General features: G+C 36.3%; 1 long non-coding RNA gene across 2 annotated transcripts in view; it reads right to left on the minus strand.

Annotated features, from left to right (window-relative positions):
• Positions 1–798: 798 nt before the first annotated feature.
• Positions 799–15,717, minus strand: part of LOC126947860 (uncharacterized) — a 144,659-nt gene continuing 129,740 nt past the window's right edge. For both annotated transcript variants that reach the window (XR_007723227.1, XR_007723226.1), the window contains 2 exons: positions 14,477–14,623; positions 799–2,822 (listed from right to left, as the gene is read on the minus strand). This is a non-coding gene — a long non-coding RNA (uncharacterized LOC126947860). The remainder of the gene's footprint in view (positions 2,823–14,476; positions 14,624–15,717) is intronic.

A 15,717-nucleotide genomic window follows, 5' to 3' on the forward strand; every position in this document is an offset into this window, starting at 1 on the left:
CTACACACTTAGCTATAAGGCAAATCTCGACAAATTTTTAAAAAATGACACCAACCACATTCTTGGATCACAGTGCAACAAAAATAGAAATTAATATCAAAAATATCTCTCTAAAATCATACAATTAGATGAAAATTAAATTAAACAATAGGCCCCTGAATGACTTTTTGGCAAACAATGAAATTAAAACAGAAATCAAAAAACTCTTTGAAATTAATGAAAATGGAGATACAACATACTAGAATCTCTGGGACACAGCAAAAACAGTGTTAAGAGGAAAGTATATAGTGCTAAATATCCATATTAAAAAGTTACAAAGATCTCAAATTAACAACCTACCATCACAACTAGAGGAACTAGAAAAACAAGAGCAAGCCAAATCCAAATCTAGCAGAAAAAAAGAAATCATGAAAATCAGAGCTGAACTGAATGAAATGGAGATTAGAAAAAATATGCAAAAGATCAATGAAACCAAAGGTTGATTCTTAATAAATAAATAAGACTGATAGACCACTAGCTAGACTAATTTAAAAAAGAGAGAAGATAAAAATAAGCACAATCAAAATTGACAAAGAAGACGTTACCACTGTTGCTACAGAAATACAGAAAACCCTCAGAGATTATTACAAACACCTGTATGTGCACAAACAGAAAACCTAGAGGAAATGGATAAAGTCCTGGAAACACACGACCTCCCAATATTGAACTAAGGAGAAATGGAAACTCTGAACAACCAATAATGAGTTCTGAAATTGAATCAGTAATATAAAAAAAAAGCTACCAATCAGTAAAAGCCCTGGACCAGACAGATACACGGCCAAATTCCACCAGATGTAGAAAGAAATGCTGGTACCAATCCTACTGAAACTATTACAAAAAATCAAAGAGAAGTGACTCCTTCCTACCTCATTCTATGAGACCAGTATGATCCAGATACTGAAACCTGGCAGAGACACAATGAAAAAAAAGAAAACTTCAGACCAATAACCCTGATGAATATAGATTTAAAAATCCTCAACAAATACTAGCAAACTGAATCTGGCAGCACACCAAAAAGTTAACCCACCACGATCAAGTAGGCTTTATTCCTGAGATGCAAGGTTGGTGTAATCTATACAAATCAATAAATGTGATTCATCACATAAACAGAACTAAAAACAAAAACTACATTACCTCTCAACAGGTGCAGAAAAGGCTTTCCACAAAATCCAACATCCCCTCATGCTAAAAATCACTAACAAACTAGGCATTGAAGGAACATACCTCAAAATAATAAGAGCTATCTATTACAAACCCAGAGCCAACATCATATAAACAGGCAAAAGCTGAAAGCATTCCACTTAACTGGAACAAGACAAGGATGCCCACTCTCACTACTTCTATTCAACAAAGTACAGGAAGCCCCAGTCAGAGCAATCAGGCAAGAGAAAGAAATAAAAGGCATCCAAGTAGGAAGAGAGGAAATCAAACCACCCCTGCTTGCAGACAATATGGATTTACACCTAGAAAACCCCATAACCTCTGCCCAAATGCTCGAACTGATAAACTAACTTCGGCAAAGTTGCAGGATACAAAATCAATGTACAAAAATCAGTAGCATTTCTGTACACCAACAACAGCTAAGCTGAGGGCCAAATCAAGAATGCAATCCCATTCACGATTGCCACAGAAAGGATAAATTACCTAGGGATACAGCCAACCAGGAAGGTGAAAGGTCTCTACAATGAATTACAAAATACTGCTCAAAGAAATCAGAAATGAAAAAACATTCCATGCTCAAGGATAGGAAGAACTAATATTGTTAAAATGGCCATACAGCCAAAAGCAATTGACAGATTCAGTGTTATTCCTATCAAACAACTAATGACATGGTTCACAGAATTAGAAGAACTGTTGACTGAAACTCATTTAGAACCAAAAAAGAGCCTGGCTAACAGCCAAGGCAATCCAAATCAAAAACAGACAAACCTGGAGGCATCACACTAACCAACTTCAAACTATACTACAAGTCTACAATAACCAAAACAGCATAGTTCTGGGTACAAAAACAGACACAGAGACTACTGGAACAAGATAGAGAACCCAGAAATAAAGCTATACACGTACAACCATCTTGTCTTTGAAAAAGCTGACAATAACAAGCAATGGAGAAAGGACACCTTATTCAATAAATGGCTCAGGGATGACTGGCTAGCCATATGCAGAAGATTTTAGCTGGACCCCTACCTTTCACCATATTCAAAAATCAGCTCAAGGTGGATCAAAGACTTTAATGTAAAAACCCAAAACCACAAAAACCCTAGAAGAAAACCTAGAGTATAACATTCTTGACATAGGCCCTGGCAAAGACTTCATGATGCAGACTCCAAAAGCAATTTCAAAAATAAAAATTGACAAGCAGGACCTAATTAAAGAGTTTCTGAACAGCAAAAGAAACTTAATAAACAGAAAACCTACAGAATGGGAGAAAATATTTGCAAACTAAGCATCTGACAAAGTTCTAATATCCAGAATCTATAAGGAACATAAATCACAAGCAAAAACCAAACAACCCTATTTAAAAATGGGCAAAGGATATGAACAGATACTTCTCAAAAGAAGAAACACACGCAATCAAAAAGCATATGAAAAAAAGCTCAGTATCACTAATCATCAGAGAAAGGCAAACCAAAACCACAATGAGATACCATCTCACACAGTCAGCATGGATATTGTTAAAAAGTCAAAAAATAACAGATGCTTGTAGAGAAAATGGAACACTTACACATTGCTGATGGGAATGTAAATTAGATCAGTCACTGTGGAAAGCAGTCTGGAGATTTCTGAAAGAAATTAAAATAGAAATGTCATTTGACCTAGAAATACCATTGTTGGGTACATACCAAAGGGATATAAAGGGTTCTACCATAAAGACACATGCACGTGTATGTTCATTGCAGCATTATTGACAATAATGAAGACACTGAATCAATCTAAATGCCCCAACAGTGGTGGACTGAATAAAGAAAATATACTTCTACACCATGGACTACTATGTAGCCATTAAAAAAAAACTGAGAGCATGTCCTTTGCAGCAACATGGCTAATCTAATTTACATTCCCACCAACAGCATATAATCATTCCCTTTTCTCTGCAACCTTGTCAGCATCTGTTATTTTTGATTTTTAATAATATTAATACTTATGCTGACTGGTAGGAGATTGTATCTTATTTTGCTTTTGACTTGTATTTCCCTAATGATTAATGATATTGAGCTTTTTTTCATATGCTTATTTGTTATATGTATGTCTTCTTTTGGAAGTGTCTGTTCATGTTCTTTAGTCACTTTTTAATAGGATTGTTTGTTTTTTGCTTGTTGATTTATGTTTCTTACAGGTTCTGGATATTAGACCTTCATCAGATGCATAGTTTTTCCTTTGTAACAACATGGATGGAGGCTATTATCCTAACTGAATTAATGCAGGAACAGGAAACCAAACGCTACCTGTTCCCACTTATTTGTGGGAGCTAAACACTGAGTACACATGGACACAAGGAAGGGAACAATAAATACCAGGGCCTGCTTGGAAGTGGAGGGTGGGAGGAGGGTGAGGATTGAAAAACTACCCATTGGGTGTTATGCTGATTACCTAGGTGACAAAACCATCTGTAAAACAAGCCCCATTATCTACAATTTTCCTATGGAACAAACTTTCACATGTACCCCTTAAATCTAAAAGTTCAAAAGAAAAAAAAGATTCCAGTCCATTATATTGGAGCAGGTACTGAGGGTTAATTTGGAGCTGAGAGGCATAAAGTTGATAACCATGTTGCTGAACACGTTGACACTTTGGTCATTGTTATTTATCCCTTTGAAAATTGTTCTTGTCATAATCATATTTTTCTCATGGAATACTTTTATATCTATTGTTTCTACAAATCCTTTACATGTTAACAATGCCAATTTAAATAGCTCATCATTTATATTTTGTTTATAGATTTTGGACATAGCAAAGCATTAAGTTTTATGTAGAAAAACTGTATTTTTTTTTCTTTTGTCTAAATATCTTTTGTCTATATGCTTAAACTTTTCCTATTAAGATCAGACAAATAATCGCCTACATTATCTTCTGCTCTACTTTCTTTTTATTTAAAATTTAAACCCCATAGGGAATTCTTTGATATATGATATGAAATAGTAATCTAATTTTATTCTTCCCCAAGTGTTTTCCAATTATCTCGAAGGCTAAAAGAGCTATTTTTCCTTCTAATTGTCTTTATTTTATGTCAAATTATTAAATAATTGATGTTTACAGAAACAAAAATTGATTTTATATATACCTATGAACCCGTCACATATATGTAACAGATGTTACCAACATCACACATATGTAACAAACTACATGTTACAATGTAGTCACAAATTTTTAAAGGAAATAAAATGTTATATACAGAGCTATAACCCCCCTCTGTTCTCTGTTTTTTCCTTTCCTTTTTTTTGAAATGGAGTTTCACTCTGTTGCCCAAGCTAGGGTGCAGTGGTGTGATCTTGGCTTACTGAAACCTTTGCCTCTCGGGTTCAGGAGATTTTCCTGCCTCAGCCTACGAGGGGCTGAGATTACTGGCACCCGCCATCACACCCAGCGAATTGTTGTATTTTTAGTAGAGATGGGGTTTTGCCATGTTGGCCAGGCTGATCTCGAACTCCTAACCTCAAGCAATCAGCCCTCCACGGCCTCCCAAAGTGCTGGGATTACAGGCATGAGCCACTGCACCAACACTCTGTTCCTCCTTTCTGCCCCCCTCATTTCCCAGAAGTAACTGACATCCTCATATTGGTATATAATGTTAGGCTGTGTGTTTTAATATTTTATCATATATATATGTATACTTATTTGAGTGTTTTGTGAGTGTATGTAAATGGTATACGCTATACATCCTTTAGCAATTTGCTTTTTTTTACTCAACATTATGCTTTTCAAATGTACCTAAGTTGATAGATACACACACACTTCCTTTTAGTACCGTGTAATGTTCTATTTTATGAATAAATCACATTTATTTTTCCTTTCCCTAAAACTTAGAGACAGTGTGAACCGAAATGGTTTTAATGACTTAACATCTCACCTACAACACATGAAGTTTGCCTTTGCGCCACAACTCTACAGATTGATATTATCAGAAATTTATTTTTGTTGATGAGTTGGGTATAGAAAATGATCTCGTTTTTATCTAATTTGTGTTTTCCTAAGTACTAGTAAGATTATATGTATTGACCACTCAAATTTAATTATCCATGAGTTGCCGACCATAAACTTTCCCATTTTTCTTGGAGAAATGTACAAACAGGACGTCAATTGTTGCGGTACAGAGAGCCATGGGTTCAAGGTAGACTAATTTGCATAGAGACCCCAGTTTCTTTCCTACAGAAAAATACTAGAGACACTAAGCTCTGCACTACAGCAAACTTGAAATGTTGCTATTCTCCAGGAAAGGATTACTGCATCACTAATAGTAATAATAGCAGTCACAGTGATAGTAAGAGCACACATTTCCTGCAAATCTTGGAGGTGCCAGGCAGTTTGCTTGATACGTGTTGTGTCATTTAATTTTCACAATACCACTATCAGATAAATTCTATTATTATCTTCATTTTATAGAGGAGGAAACTGAGGCTCAGAAAGTTCAATAACTTGACTTAAGTCACACAGCTAAAAAGAAGCAAAGGCAATATTCAAATTCAGTTCACAGGACTACAGAACTCAGAATCTTAACCAGGCACCCTCTACATTAACCCAAGAGTGCAGGGAACCCAACGTAGGAACTTAGACTAGAAAGGCGTCACCACAAACTGGTGAACATTTATGGAACTGGACAGAACCAACCTTCAATAATGGCGTCATATGGCAATGGGAAACTATAAGTAGAAGATTAACACAAATTTGCAATTACCTTGGAAATATGACTGCTAGCTTTTGGTCTGAGAAAGCCAGCTGAACAATCTGGAATGACCAGGAAAAAAAGCACTCCATCGGGAGATGTTAGACTTCCTGCTAATAGGAAACTCCTGTTGTTTGAATGACTAATTAGCAAAATAAAAGAGATATGATATATTGCTACTCCTAGTTGGTGAAGCAAGTCATTTTGTGAATGTTAACCTAATCTATAATGTATATACATGTACATTAGTGGATTTTAGATTTATAACTGCTTTTTAAAGGAAGGTGGAGATGTTTGGAACATGGCCCTAGCCTTTTGAGTTGATACAACAAATGGTAACGATATGCTGCCCTAAGACAATAAAGGAAGTACATGGGACACAGTGTCAACTGGAAAGAACACATGTTAAGGTAAAGCCTGTATACTAATTATTGTCCTTAGTATATCGCTTTGCATCAGAGACTCGTCAATGACTTGTAACTCAATGTTACTTCTATAATCTTTAGGCTTTTCTACTCATGATTCATCTAGTACTGGTTTCCTAAAAAATTTAGAATACCTTGCTGCTTTTTTGTTCAAAAAGGAATACCAATTTGAAATGAGCTTTACAATTTTATGCAAAAAATCTATCCATCCTTATATCAGTAGTAATTGCTCAATTATAATTAATCATTTTAGATAACATGTTATTGTTTATTTTTTATTATTAGTTTTTGTGTGTACATAGTAGGTATGTGTGTGTATGTGTGTGTATATATATATATATATGTAATTTTTATATATCTCATGTGCCCTATAGAGAGGGTATATATATATATACACATACACACACACACACACACACATAGGGTACATGGCATGTTTTGATACAGTCATATAATACCTCATAATTACATTAGGATAAATAGGCTATCCATCACCTCAAGCATTTACTCTTTCTGCTCCAACCATCCAATTATACTTTTAGTTATTTTAAATGTACAATAAATTATTGTTGACTGCAGTCACCATGTTGTGCAATCAAACACTAAATCTTATTTAATCTATCTAACTATATTTTTGTACCCACTAATTATCCCCACAACCCACTCCCCCAACCCGACCATCCAAAACACTTCCCAGGCTCTGGTAACCGTCATTCTACACTCTATCTCCATGAGGTCAATTGTTTTACCTTCTTCAGCTCCCACAGATAAGTGAGAACATGTGAAGATTTGTCTGTGCCTGGCATATTTCACTTAACATAATGACATCTAGTTCCATCTCTTCAATATACTGATTTCCTTTCTTTGGGACATATATCTAACAGTGGTATTGCTGGATTATATGGTAGCTTTTTTTGTTTTTTGAGAAACCTGCATAGTGTTCTCCGTGGTGGCTGTACTAAATAACATTCCCACCTACAATGTATGAAGGTTCTCTTTTCTCCACATCCTCGTCAGCATTTGTTGTTGCCTATCTTTTGGATATAAGCTATATTACCTGGGGTAAGATAATATCTCATTGTAGTATTCATTTGCATTTCTCTGATGATCAGTCATGTCAAGCACCTTTTCATAGATCTGATTGCCATTTGTGTTTCTTCTTTTGAGAAATCGCTATTAATATCTTTTCTCCCTTTCTAAATTAGATTATTAGATTTTTTTCTATAGGGTTGTTTGAGCTCCTTATATATTCTGGTTATTAATTTTTGGTCAGATGAGTAGTTTCCAAATATTTTCTCCTATTATATGTGCTTTCTCTTCATATGGTTGACTGTTTCCTTTGCTGTCCAGAAGCTTTTTAACTTGATGTGATCCCATCTGTTCATTTTCGCTGTGGTTGCTTGTGCTTGTGGGATATTACTCAAGAAATATTTGCCCAGTCTAATGTCCTGGAGAGTTTCTCCAACAAGTTTTAGTAGTTTCATAGTTGGATGTCTTATATTTAAGTTTTTAATCCATTTTGATTTTATTTTTGTATATGGCAAGTGATCAGAGGTCTAGTTTTATTCTTCGGCATATGGATATCCAGTTTTCCCATCACTGTTTATTGAAGAGACTGGTTTTTTGCAAGTATATGTTCTTGGCACTTTTGACAAAAATGAATTCACTGCAGATGTATAAATTGATATCTGGGTTCTCTATTCTGATTTATTGTTCTATGTGTCTGTTTTTATACCAGTACCATGCTGTTTTGGATACAATAACTATGTAATATAATGTGAAGTCAGGTAATGTGATTCCTCCTGTTTTGTTCTTTTTGCTCAGGATAACACTGCCTGTTCTGAGTCCTTCGTAATTCCATGTAAATTTTAAGATATGTTTCTATTTCTGTTAAGGATATCATTGCTATATTGATAGGGATTGCATTGAATTTGTAGATGGCTTTGGGTAGAACGGATACCATAATAATATTGATTCTTCCAATCCATGAACATCAAATATCTTTCCAGTTTTTGGGTGTTCTCTAATTTCTTGCATCAACGTTTTATACTTTTTTTTTTTTTTTTTTTTTTTTTTTTTTTTTGTGACGGAGTCTGGCTCTGTCACCCAGGTTGGAGTGCAGTGGCACGATCTCAGCTCACTGCAAGCTCTGCCTCCCAGGTTCATGCCATTCTTCTGCCTCAGCCTCCCGAGTAGCTGGGACTACAGGTGTCCACCACCACACCCGGCTAATTTTTTGTATTTTTAGTAGAGATGGGCTTTCACCGTGTTAGCCAGGATGGTCTCGATCTCCTAACCTCGTGATCCGCCCGCCTCTGCCTCCTAAAGTGCTGGGATTACAGGTGTGAGCCACCACGTCCGGCCTGTTTTATACTTTTATTGTAGAGATCTTTCACTTCTGTGGTAGTCTATTCTTAGATATTGTATTTTATTTGTAACTACTTTGAATGGGATTAATTTCTTAATTTTTTTCAGATTGTTTGCTGTTGGCATATAGAAATGGTATTGATTTTTGCATGTTGATTGGTATCCCACAGTATAACTGAATTTGTTTATTGGTTCTAAGTTTCTTGTTGGAGTCCTTTAGGTTTTTTCAAACACTAGATAATATCATCTGGAAACAAGGATAATTTGAATTATTCTTTTACAACTTGGATGCTCTTTCTTTCTCTTGTCCGATTGCTCTAGCTAGAACTTCCAGTACTATGTTGAATAACAGTGATGAAAGTGAGCATCCTTGTCATGTTCCAGATCTTAAAAGGCTTTCAGTTTTTCCCCATTTAGTGTGATACAAGCTGTGAGTCTGTTGTATATGGTTTATATCGTGTTGAGGTATGTTCCACCTATACCCAGTTTTCTTAGGGTTTTTATTATGAATGGATGTTGAATTTTATCAAATGCTTTTTCAGCCTTGATTGAAATGATCATATTGTTTTTGTCTTTCATTCTATTGATATATCATATTGACTAATTTGTGTATGTTGAACCATCCTTGCATCCCTGGGATGAATCACATGTGGTCTTGATGAATGATCTTTTCAATGTGTTGTTGAATTTGGTTTGCTAGTATTTTGTTGAGCATTTTTGCATCAATGTTCATCAGATATATTGGCCTGCAGTTTTATTTTTTGACTTGTCTTTTTCTAGTTTTGATATTAGAGTAATATTGACCTCATAGAATGAGTTTGGAAGTATTCCCTCCTCCTCAGTTTTTCAGAATAGTTCGTGTAGGATCGGTATTAGTTCTTCTTGAAATCTTTGGTAAAATTCAGCAGTGAACCCAACAGGTCCTGAACTTTTTTGTTGCTGAAAGAGTTTTTATTATAGCTTCAATCTTATTACTTGTTACTGATCTGTTCTGGTTTTGAATTTCTTCATGGTTCAGTCTTGGAAAGCTGTATGTGTCTGGGAATATACCATTTCAAGGTTTTCCAATTTATTGGTATATATTTGCTCATGTAACCTTTAATGATATTTTGTATTTCTTTGGTATTGGCTGTGATATCTCCTTCTTTCTCTCTGATTTTATTTATCTGGGTCTTCTCTCTTTTTTCTTGGCTAATTTAGCTAGAAGTTTGTCAGTTTTGTTTACCCTTTTAAAAACAGCTTTTTTATTGATCTTTTGTAGTGTTTTCTTCCTTTCAATTTCATTTATTTCTTCTCTGATCTTTACTATTCCATTTCTTCTACTAATTTTGCATTTGGTTTGCTCTTGCTCCTCTAGTTTTTTAAGATGCACCATTAGGTTTTTTATTTGATGTTTTTCTAATTTTTGATGTAGGTGCTTACTGCTATAAAATTTCCTCTTAGTACTGATTTTGCTGTATTCCATAGGTTTTGGTATGCAGTGTTTTCATTTTCATTTGTTTCATGAAATTTTTTAGTTTCCTTCCTTCTTTCTTCATTGACTCACTGGTCATTCAGGAACATATTGCTTAATTCCATTTGTTTGTCCAATTTCCAATATTCCTCTGTTATTGATTTCTAGCTCTATCCCACTGTGGTTCAAAGAAGATACTGTATATGATTTCAATTTTTTGAATTTTCTCAGGTTTATTTTGTGGCCTAACTATGATCTATCTTTGAGAATGACCCATATGCTGAGAGGAATGTGTATTCTGAAGCCATTGGATAAAATGTTCTGTAAATATCTATTAGGTCCATTTGTTCTATTGTGCAGATTAAGTCCAATGTTTCTTTGTTAATTTTATGTCTTGATGATCTGCCTAAAGCTGAATATGGGGTGTTAATGGTTTCCAGCTATTACCATATTGGGGTCTATCTCTCTCTTTGGCTCTAGTAAATATTTACATCTCTGAGTACTGCAGTGTTGGATGCATATATATTTAAAATTATTATATCCTCTTGCTGAACTGACCCCTTTATCATTAAATAATAATTTTATTTGCCCCTTTTTACAATTTTTGTATTAAAATCTATTTTGTCTGATATAAGTATAGCTACTTATACTCTTCTTTGGTTTCCATTACATCTTTTTCCATCCCTTTACTTTAGTCTATGTGTGCCTTTACAGGTGAAGCATGTTTCTTCTAGGCAACAGATCATTGGGTCTTGTTTTTTATCCATGTAGCCATTCTGTGTCTTTTGATTGGAAAGTTTAGCTCATTTACATTCAATATTATTAATGATAAGGAAGGACTTACTTCTGCCATTTTCTTATTTTTTTTTTTTTTCTGGCTGTTATATGGTCTTCTCTTCTTTCTTCCTTTTTGTCTTCCTTCTAGTGATGTTGATTTTCTCTGGTGGTATGTTTTAATTTCCTGTTTTTTATTTTCATTTTTTTCACATCTGTCATGTATTTGTTAACTTGTAGTTACTGTGATGCTTGCAAATAATATCTTATAATCCATTATTTTAAACTGATAACAACTTAACACTGATTTTATAAAAAAGTAAACGGAAAACTAATAAAGACTCAACACTTAAACTTCTTCCCCCCTCTTTTTAACTTTTTATTGTTTGTATTTATATCTTATTGTACTCTCTATGTATGTAAACATTGTTTTAGTTATTATTTTTGGTCATTTCCTCATTTAACCTTTCCACTAAAAAAATCAATAATTGGCACACCTCAATGAGAGTATTATAATATTCTGTGCTTTTCTGTGTACTTACTATTACCAATGAGTTTTGCACCTTTAGATGGTTTCTTATTTCACACTGAGAAATTCATTTTAGCATTTCTTGTAGAACAGGCCTGGTGTTCATAAAATTCCTCTGTTTTTTGTTTTTCTGGGAAAGTCTTTGTTAAGCCTTCATATTTGAAGGACATTTTTACTGCATTTACTATTATAGGATACATCTTTTTTTCCTTCAGAACTTTAAGTATGTCATGCCAGAGACATATTTAAAGTTTCTCATTGTAAACTTCACCTGTCTCCTGGTCTGTAAAGTTTCCACTGAGAAGTCTGCTGCCAGATGTATTGGAGCTCCACTGTATGTGATTGGTTCCTTTTATCATGCTGCTTTTAGGATTCTTTATTTATCCTGGACTTTGGGAGTTCGATTATTAAATGCCTTGAGGTAGTTTTCTTTGGGTTAAATCTGCTTGGTGGTCTATAATGTTCTTGTACTTGGATATCAATATTTTTCTGTAGGTTTGGAATGTTCTCTATTATTATTACTTTGAATACACTTTCTACCCAAATCTCTCTCCCTGCTTCTTCTTTTAGGCTGGTAACTCTTAGATTTGCCTTTTTGAGACTATTTTCTAGCTCTTGCAGGCATGCTGTAGTCTTCTTTTTTAATCTTTCCAGTTTCGTCTCTTTTTACTGTATTTTCAAATAATTTTTAAGCTCATTGATTCTTCTGATTGATGAATTCTGCTGTTAAGAGACTCTGATGCATTCTTCAGTATGTCAATTGAATTTTTCAGGTCTAGAACTTCCACTTGATTATTTTTAATTATTTCAATCTCTTCGTTAAATTTATCTGATAGGATTAGAATTCCCCCGCTCCGTGTTATGTTGGATTTCATTGAGCTTCTACAAAATAGTTATTTTGAATCTCTGTTTGAAAAGGTTATATATCTTCGTCTCTTTAGGATTGGTCGCTGGTGCCTTATTTAGTTTGTTTGGTGAAGTCATGTTTTCTTGGATGTTCTTGACGCTTGTGGATGTTCATTGGTGTCTGGGCATTGAAGAGTTAGGTACTCATTTTATTTGTCACAGTGTGGGCTTGTTTGTACCTTTTCTTCTTGGGAAGGCTTTCCAGGCATTTAAAGGTACTTGGACGTTGTGATTTGGGTATGCTTACTGCAGTCATACCAGCTTCACAGGACACCCCAAGCCCAGTAATGGCATGGATCTTAAAAACTCAAAGAGGTACCACCTGTGTGGTCTTGGGTAAGAGCCAGAATTCCCTGGATGACCATAGACTCTTGTTCTTTCCTTACTTTCTCTCAAACAAATGTAGTCTCTGTGCTGAGCTGCCTGGAACTGGAAGATGGTGACATGAGCACTCCTTTGGCCATTACCACTGGAACTGTGCTTGCTCAGACTAAATGCCAGCACAGCACTGGGTCTCACTCAAGGCCCACAGTGGCCAGTCCCTGCCTATTTTCTATGTTCATTCAAAGTCCTAGAGCTCTACAATCAGTAGGTGAAAATCCAGGCAGGCTTGGGTCCTTCCTTTCAAAGCAGCATGGTCCCCCAGCCCTGAGAAGGTTTGGAGATGCCGTCCAGGAGACAGGGCCTGGATTTAGTAACTTTTGGGATCTACCTGGTGCTCTATTCTATTATAATTGAGTTGGTACCCAAGCTCAAGACAAAGTCTTTCCCACTCTTCCCTCCCCTTTCCACTTTAAATGTCATGCCACTAACATATTTTAAGATTTAAGCATAGGAGTTTCTCCTTGTGGCCACCACAATCCCAGGCCGTAGCAAGTACTGCTTGGCTACTGCCAATATTCACTCAAGGCCCAAGGCTCTTCAATCAGCTTGTGGTGAATGCTGCCAGGCATGGGTCTCTCTCTTCAGGGCAATGGAACCTCCTGGCCCAAGATAGGGCCAAAAAAGTCATCCAGGAGCCACCGTCTTGAATTGGGAACTGGAAGAGCCTGCTTGGTCTTCTGCTCCATTGCAACTGAGCTGGTAACCAAGCTGCAAGGCATTGTTCCCATTGTTCTTCCTTATCTTTTCGCAAGCAGAACGAGTCTCTTCACATTGTTACCATAGTTGAGAATTCACTGGGGTCACACCTGAAACAGCACAGCTCTGAGTCACACTTAAGTCCCACTGCAAGTACTGCCTGGACCACTACTGATTATTCAGAGTCTGAGGTCTCTTTACACAGGTAATGGATACTTCCAGAACTGTGTCCTTCCTTTCAAGGCAACTGGTTCCCTTCTGACACAAAATGTGTTTAGAAATGTCATCCAGGAGCTAGGGCCTGGAATGGGGGCCTCAGGACTCTGCCTGGTGCCCTCTCTTGCTGTGACTGAGCAGTATTCAAGTTGCAAGACAAAGCCCACTTTACTCTTCCCTCTCCTCTCCTCAAGCCATGGGAAGGAGTCTCTCCTGAAGCTATGAGCTACACTGCAGCCTGGGACTGAGGGAGAGCTGTCACAAGTACTTCCTTGGTTGCATCAGCCAGTATCTCACTATGTCACATGCCTTCCAAGTCCACTGACTCTGGGCCCAGCACAGCACCAGGACTTGCCCAGGAATTGCAGTTCATATGATCTAGATTGTCTTTCAAGTTTGCCTTTCAAGTCCTTATGGTCTAGATTGTCTTCCAAGATTGCCTTTTATTTAGGACCTCACTACCCTTTAGCCCACAGTGGCAGGGATTGCCAGAACTCATGTACCAACTACTAGGTGGACGATTTGACTCTGGCTAGAGTTGGTCTAAATGCTCCCTCTGTAGGTGCTGACTGAATTCTGTCCTGTATTGCTTCCCACTATAACAGGGCATCACTGAGTTCCAATGCAAAGTTCCACAATCTATGTGCTCTTCTTTCCCAAATCACACAGATTCTGTCTCCATGCCACATGTCCACATCCAGGGAATGGGGAGGGGTAGCATCAGCAATTCAAGGCTGTCTTTCCTACCTTCTTCAGTGTATTTTTTTCTTGATATGATGTTAAAATCAGTTATTATGATCACTCACCTGATTTTTGATTCTCATGAAGGTGCTTTTTTGTGTGGATAGTTTTTCGGTTTGGTGTTTCTGTCAGGGGTCAATTGCTGGGGGCGTCTATTCAGCCATCTTGCTCTGCCTTTGCTGTTACTGCTTCTTATAAATCAACTGCTGCTCCTAATTTTATAAAACACATTTCAGTAACTTCCAATTTTTACCAACATCATATTTCATTTTTTAAAATATCTTTCTTAAAGTTTTAGGACTTAGAAGAATCCCATAGATCCTCTGGACCAACTTTAATGATAAGAAAATGGCCACTCAGAAAAGTTTTGTCTTTTACTAGTGGCAGACCTAGGGCAAAAAGCTAATCTCCAGACTATTTTAGTAAGGGCTCTTCCCACTACACTTCTGAAACCCCTACCTAGAATCAGAAAAAGCATGTTCACTCACATTTGTGCATGCACCACCTTCCTTCCTGCTAAATATAGATACAGATATATTTGCCTTAAATCTTTTAACCTTTTTGATTGTCCTAACTTTTCTTTCTCAGTTGCTGCACAGACAGTGGTCTCAATACTTGGCTGCAAGGAAGATCCCACCATCCTATCCTTAAAGGATCATTTTGGTTAAGAAAAGTTTTCTTTGAACACATGACTAATAATATGTTATTTCATCCAACACAACTGCAAAAGAAGCAGATTGATGATTTTGTAAAGCCTTAATGACCTTAATTTATTATCCCTCCTTGTATTTAGATTATTTGCCATATGACTTTCCAGTTCCTCCCCAGCTATGTGGATTAACCAGTGGAATGTTAACAGGTGTGATGAGACCAAGGCTTGAAAAGCACCTGTATGTTTGGGTGTGCTCTTTTGTGACTTTGTCATGCTATGAAAGCTCATGCCCTGGTTAGCCTGTTGGTCCTAACATGAGGATGAGAGACACATGGAACTGGGGGAACCCACTCCAGGCAAAAAAGCCTAGCACAAAACCTCTCAGGTGACCCACAGATCCATGAGAACAAATGATAGTTGTTTCAAACCACCAAGTTTTGAGGCAGTTTATTACACAGAATTTTGTGATACTAGGTTACTGATATTCCAGAGTATACAGGGTATAATAAATATATCTGACACATGCTGGACAAATACCTGCAGACTGTATAAGACATAGTGTTAGTTTCTCTTTATTATGGATTCATTTTTGAACAATCTATATTCCAATAAGAGGCTGAGGATATAATATTAGAGTAGTGATTTAGAGCACGA

Source organism: Macaca thibetana, chromosome 2 (assembly GCF_024542745.1).
Source record: "Macaca thibetana thibetana isolate TM-01 chromosome 2, ASM2454274v1, whole genome shotgun sequence".
Taxonomy (NCBI): Eukaryota; Metazoa; Chordata; class Mammalia; order Primates; family Cercopithecidae; genus Macaca; species Macaca thibetana.